Source organism: Telopea speciosissima, chromosome 3, assembly GCF_018873765.1.
Source record: "Telopea speciosissima isolate NSW1024214 ecotype Mountain lineage chromosome 3, Tspe_v1, whole genome shotgun sequence".
In the NCBI taxonomy this organism is placed as follows: domain Eukaryota; kingdom Viridiplantae; phylum Streptophyta; class Magnoliopsida; order Proteales; family Proteaceae; genus Telopea; species Telopea speciosissima.
In genome coordinates this window covers 17680111-17687430 of record NC_057918.1, presented here as the reverse complement: position 1 = coordinate 17687430, position 7320 = coordinate 17680111, and positions in this window count along the sequence as shown.

The following is a 7320-nucleotide window of genomic DNA, read 5'->3' as shown; positions in this document are numbered from 1 at the left end:
TATCATCATTTTTGACTGGTTGAAGGCTGGCGTTTTGACTTCAATTTTGTAGTTTGCTCTTTCGCTTTAATAAATTCCCCCTTTCCTTAAAAATTTATAACATGGTCATAAGGTAATCCAATCCTTGATTTACGAAGGCATATCTCAGTCCATATCCAATAGTTTAAGAAAAATACTTCATACCTGCATTGCAAATCTGCTACAGATTAATAAATGAATAGCAGATTCCACACCTGAATTGCAGAGAACACAGTCTGAGATTGCAATGCTTCATGACTCAACAACTTATCTTGTACTAGAATCCACATAAAGACTTCAAATCATGCAGCACTTTATACTGTCAATTGTTGTGAGCCCACATGGATGGATGTTTAGCTAATGGAGGAAATATAACAATTATGAATTTCACCAAGTTTGGGCAAAATGCTAGTGGCAGATACACCTCTAGGAGTGTCTTGCTCCAATATTTTTCTAAGTCATGGAACATTACCTACCGACACATTATAGAAGGTAAAATCAAAATTTATAAGATTTTCCCCCTAAAAAATGACCAAACTGGGTAAAATCAGAAAGAACTAGCAAATTTTAAGTATTTTATTGTGCTTCTTTTGCATTGTTAGGGTTTATACACTTTGAAGGGTATTTATGTAGTTTGCATGCTTTGAAAAATTCAATTTCCAAGTTATTTTTATTTCTGTTATTCTCTGTTTAGATGTTCTGATGTTAGTTGAGGATGTTTGTGCTCGTAATGACCCAGATGGTGAAGCTATGGCCACTGCTTTATGAGGAAAAATGCTATTCATGGAGGATGCATGGATTTAATGAAGAAAGAATGGCCACTCTTCATTGTTTGACCTTTTGACCTAATAAAGTTTCAAAACAATCGATCTGATATCATGAACCATGGTTTCAGAAACCAAATTGAAATTGACCAATTTGAATTGGAATTGATTGAACCCAATTCTGTTTAGGGGCCATGTATGCTCTTTGATCATCATTTTGGGCTGTTTTTTCTTCTTTGAAGTTAGTAAGACAGCAGAAAATTAATGAAACTTCTTGTTGCAAGATCTACAAATCTTTGAATAAAAGAACAAAAAGAGAAGAATAAAAAATCTTTGAAATTTAACACTCCTCAAGCATGGCATCTATAGTATTCTAACAAGAGTTATGATTCTTTATCCATGGGGAAATCTGGGTTTCAGTTATATAAACAACATGACAAGAAAATTAATATAAGTAGTGTAGTAGGTATGAAAGAGGGCAGGCTTTGGCACAAGATTAAGGTTGCTCCATTGTGACAAAGTGGTCGCAGATTTGAATTTGGAAACAGCCTCTCTGAGTCTCTGCTCCAAACTTCTCAACAACATGGTTCAAAGAATCGGTATCGGATAATCCTCCTTAAAGATTTTATACAACTCGGCCTCCGTAGCAATGGAAAGAAGGGTGCCATCATGAGGAGCCCTTGGGCACCCTCCTATGGAGGACGAGTTGTATAAAATCTTTAAGGAGGGTTTTTTTTTTTTTTTGGGAAATTACCAGGGACACCCCTTCCGATAGACTGTCAAATTAATGCAACCCCACTAAACACGGAAATATCAATTTTGGCCCAAAAACTAATGGAAAAAGCCTTTTAACTGTTAATGATCTACATATTGCCGGTATCATATGTACTTAGACAGATTCTCTCTCCTTCCAGACATGTGAGCCCTTCTTTATCCGAACCATGAGATGTTCCTCTCAATTTAACAGATTAGGACGTGTTTCAAGTAAATGATTTCATTTCTCTAATTGGTTTAGTATGTATAATCGGTTCAATAGCATATCGGTTTTAATTGATTCAAAATCGAACCGTACCACACCTTTTAAAACCAGAATAAAGCCAATTATCAAATAATTTATCAATTCCGGTTCAAATGAGTTTGCATTTCTATGTTTGGCAAAACCAGCTACTGCATGTCAAATGACGAAAACACACATTCTTTAGTTAATCCCTATATCAGTTTGCAGCTTTTCATATGGGCCTACACAACCACGTTTCTGGGCCAATCCAGCCCATACAATATCACAAGACTCAGCCCCAAACTTGAGCGAGACCATTAAAATTATGCCATGTTATTGAATCTGATATGGATTATCCATTTAGGCCTGTGTACAGATATTAGATTTTTTTTTTTCTCTTTTTTGATGGTAAGGAAGTATAAATTACAGATCACATAACCATAGTATCCAACATACTCTCTGTGAAAGGGCCACAAAATTTGTTAACTCTGGTATGGTTGGTCAGATAATGAGCTATACTAATATGAATTCTATCCTGTTTCAAAAGTTTCAGATACTGAAATTGTTTCAGAGAAGTAAAAATATCCTTCCCAAGGCCATGTTCCCTTGATAGCCACTGCACAAGTTCCTTTGGATTTGTCCAAAGTCCAAACCTCATTGGAGCCATTTCCCACCAATATTACCATCCAGATTCTTTGTTGAAGTCCTCTTGCCTCGGCTTCTTGTGGACTATCTGTGTACCAATAGTTTGCACAAGTACCAATAATCTTGTTTTTACAATAAATGACATAAGCTAACTTGCCTCATTAGAAACTAAATTAAAACTACCATTAGAAGTAATAATTGGATAATCCAAGGTATGTAATACTGGGTCGATGGGAATTCTACATGGACTGATGGTAGGGGTGTAAGTTTGGTCCTGTCTGCCCAAGCCCAAACAGGTCATGGGCTGGATTTTTCAACCCTGAGGGCGGATTAGGGTTGAAATTTTCAAGCCTGGGGTCAGGGTCGGGCTGGGCAAAGGTAAAGGCTTCAGGCTAAGCCCAGCCCGACCCTATGTAAGGTTATGCTTTACATTTATTGATTAAATTTTACAATTTTTGTTTAGTATGTAATTACCTATTGGTTTACCCAAAAAGGTTAATTATCTATTGAACCAAAGTATTTAAAATTTTAAGATTGTGCTAAGTTTTTTCTGCCAAAGAAAACTCTAATAGCCAATTGAGTATGAAACAAATCAATACCCAATCACATGAGACTGATCAATCAGGGCCAACCAGGCCCTAGCAAGTATCAGGGTCAATCATTGTCAACCCAGTCCGATCAAGGTCAATTAGAGACGGGCTGGGCTGGGCTGGGCTGGACTGAGCCCAACAAAGTTCGGCTTGATTTCAAGAATTTCTTCAAAAGATGATAAAAAAGGCAAAAATACTTCTAAAGAAAAAATAAATTGGGGGCTGAGTTATCTCAACCTGACCTATCCGACTCAGGGTTGGACTAGGATTATAAAGTTTTTTAGAAAACAATGGAAAATCTCTGATTCTCTCATGCAAGAAGATCAACTACTATAACAAAGAATCTTGTTGCTTCATATAACTGCTGGTAGTCTATGTAAGATTCTCAACCTCCACGATGGAAGCGGAAGCCATTCGTGACAAGAAGTCTACAACTTCGACACTTTTTGGTCTTAACTTGTCTCTGATTTCTACGCTCTTAATTGCTCTGTAGATTCACTGGATTAGGCTATGAAAGGAAGTTACTTTGACTTTTTTTATCATTTTTGAATGGTCTCTAGAAACTTCAACAAGGCCCATTTTTCTTGCCCCAGGTGCCTCTAAATTAAAGTCTCTGTCTCGTGTTTGATGGATTCAACCAGCTACTTTCCTGGTAAACACTGCTGTATTTTCTTTCCCATGATCGGAACTTTTCCCTCGCCCTTTTCTCTTGAATATTATCCATTCTTTTGACTAAAACAATATCTCTCCATACAGAAAATAAGATCTTCCTCATCCGATACTGATATTATCTTCACAGGTGGGACCCAAGTTTTGCTAGACTGGTCCGTTGGACCTTCCAACTCTCGCCACGACTGAAGGAAAACCAAATTATAAAATGATCAAAACCCCTTTTGTTTCGCTGGGTCTGACCCTCTAGCCCCCATGTCACGGCTGAAGGAAAGCCAAATCCCCCCCCCCCTCCCACCTCCCACCTCCCACCTCCCACCTCCTCCTAAAAGAATCCACCTTTAATAGGTGGTAAAAGTAAACAATTACCTTGTTACCCAAAAAAAAAACCTAAACAATTACCAGGATGAGTTGTATCAATCAAAAGCACCTTGGTTGGGTTATAGTGTCGAATAATCATGGTCAAATGTCATCCAGGATAACTTGTATTAATCAAAAGATTCTGCTGATCTCGATGCTTAATTACTATGTTGAAGTCTGGTCCTCCTTGCAACCAAAATTTTTTGTTCTTTAAAAAAAAAAACTCTGGTTCTTGGGTCCAATCATTGGACCGTATAGGCCTAGAAATTTCAGAATGAATGTGTTATCGGATCTTCATTGTCATTTGACTTGAGATTATTACACTCCTCAAATGTGTATTTCCTGAAGAGAAGATTATTTATGCAACCCTGTTGTTGTATTTTAAAAGTAATAAAACTAAAAATAAAGATTCAAATATTACATAGTATATATAGATGGGTGAGTGATCGACCGGTTCAACTAGCCGGTTGAGTTTGAAACGATGTTGTAAGGGCTTGGTTTTTTGGAACCATTGAAGAGCCAGTTGATCAGTTGGATATAAGCCCAAAGCTGAGACGTTCCCTCATACTTAACCCAAATAATTATGTCCATAACTTTATGTCATGTGAAAAATGGTTTGATAATTCTTATTATTATATTGATGTATAGTTATTTGGATTAGCTACATGTCACAAACATATGTGACTTCTCCCCGTTCCTTTTAAAAGCCTTATATTAAAGATGTTTGACAAGACTAGATTGAGTAAAGATAAAATTTTGATGTGGACAATATGTCCTAAGACTACCATGTGACAAGGAGGGAAAAGATGACCTAGATGTAATGGCTCCCACTCTTATGAAAGTGAATCCCGCCTCCCATCAATTAGTTTCAAGACAGACATTTTTGTTTCATCAAAAAAAGAAAAAAAAAAATGATGGACATTTTTGTGGAGAGAGATCTACACGCTGCCCATTTATATGAGTTTCTTATATGCCAAATCCATAGTGGACAGAATATTTAATGAGAAAAGAGAAGGAAAAGAGGTGAGAGATTATGAGAGAAAAATACACATTAACATCATGCACTTTCTTTCTTTCTTTTATTTCTATCATTTAGGAGATTTTGGGTTGGAGTTAGCTTACCTTGCCATTTATTATTATTATTATCATTATTATTATTGTTATTGTTATTAGGTTAAGAAAACGCCACCCGATCACGCATGATGTTAGTTGCACCCAGACACAAGAACACTCAAAATGACTGCGGTACCTTTGATCATTTCCATCTTTTCAGGGATACAGCGGTCATTAATTACCCATTCTGTCTATGTGTAAGCGTGGCATGCGTTACGCAACCAGGTGGAATTCTTTCTCCTTTATTATTTTATTATTATTATTGGCTTGATGTCACATGGTCAAAGTTAACGGTAAACCATTTAATGTATCTGAGAAAAAAAATGAAGGTTAAATTGATTGCTCTGTCAGTGTTCATAATAAGACTATTAAGAATCAGTGGTTTGACTTCTTTCTCTCTCTCTCTCTCAAATCTGACCAATTTTAACCGAACCCGGTTCTCTTGAGAATACATCCATGAAGTTGCATAATTGTGGTCAATCCAGTACAACCTACTAGTCAATTTTCTGTTAAAAAAACCAAAACTATAAGTCCATGCCCAATCCTAACTCTAGCCCAATTTTGCTCCAACTATTCTTTTTATTATTAAAAATGGTAGGAGGATCTGCAAAGAACATGGATTACTCCATGTCCCTATAAAGTGCATTGATGTTGTCAAGAATGTGCACCAAAGTTTTCAATGGCTCATCAAACAATGACCAGATTTGGAAGTACTTATCCATCCTTCCTCTTGAGACCAAGTAAGTTATCATGTGGTGCACCACCCAATTCATTCCCCATTGTTACCAAAGAGGAAATAATACATCATTTCTATCTTTGAAGTTCAAACCCAAAACAGAAGCAAAGCAAACATGGACCCCATAAAAAAAGTTTTTTGTCCATTGATCAATTTTTTTTTTAAATCTTAATTAATTTATTAATTACCTTATTTTAACTATTTTTTGTTTAGAGAAAAGAAGGTCCCACCATAAATTTACTTAATTATAAGCACTTAAACTAGAAAAGTACTCACTCCGTATGAATCTTGGCATTGCATTGGACCCACTTCTCCTTCTAAATGGATCATTTTTACTTGAGTCTAAAATTTGATACATGGTCAATAAAGTTTTAACAATTAGGATTAAATTGGTTAGGTCAGTTGATTTCGATTCACACTGGATTTCTAGAGTTAGTGCCCATTTTTGTCAAGTCCATACCGATCTCAATAGAATCAGCAAAGACTAATCTAAATCACAATTCTATTCTTTTAAATTTTGACGAAATTTAGACTTTAGAATATAAACCATTCCCTAAATATCCAACCGTGAAAGTAAGCACAAGTAACTAGACCAACCTTACTGAATGTACCTCCAAGTGAACTTTTACCTAAGTTGTATTATGGATTTATTTAGTGACCATGGTAAATAATCCATGTCAAGCCAAATTATCACTTGATTGCATAATTCAATCAGAAAAGGTAAATCCCTATAACCCTATCAATTTGTAATTGGATTTAATGTAATATTAAAAATAAAAAAAAAAGCATGCAAACCAACCCCACAAGTCACTATTTTGATTGATGGGATTGGGGGTTGCAAATCTTTCTCCTTTTTTTCCTTCTTTTTGATTTAAATAAATGAAAAAAGCCTGCAAACCAAATGAAACTTCCTTTCCAAATAGAAAGGTTAGTTAATGAGGTCTTGCCATAGTAAGAAAAGACACGTCAATAAGGAATCACCTTCTGTCACTCATAACTTCACATTCTGGTATCAATGGCTGATAAAGAGATCTGACTAATATAAAATTTTAGTGGGAACCACTTAAATCCCATTTTCCCAAAAGAAAGGGAGTTTGGACCATGGTTTTAAGAATCCGAATCGGATTGGTTGATTCCCACCGGTTCTACTCTATTTTCGACCGATTTGGTCCCCAATTCTGCCCTTTGAAACCATGTTCTGGAGTACATCAAGCCGACAAGAGGTCCAGTCTGGTTTTTGTTGGTTTAATTTCCTGATTCTTATGAGAGTGTGTGATCGGTTTTGGCAGATCCGGGTAGACCATTGGTTTTGTATGGTTCAAAAGCATGCTGGCCCTTGGGAAGGAAGGGTACTTTCGTCATTTAAGTTTAGAAGGGCGGGAACCGGTTTCCTGGGTTTAAAACGTATCACGCAAGCTGACGGTTATG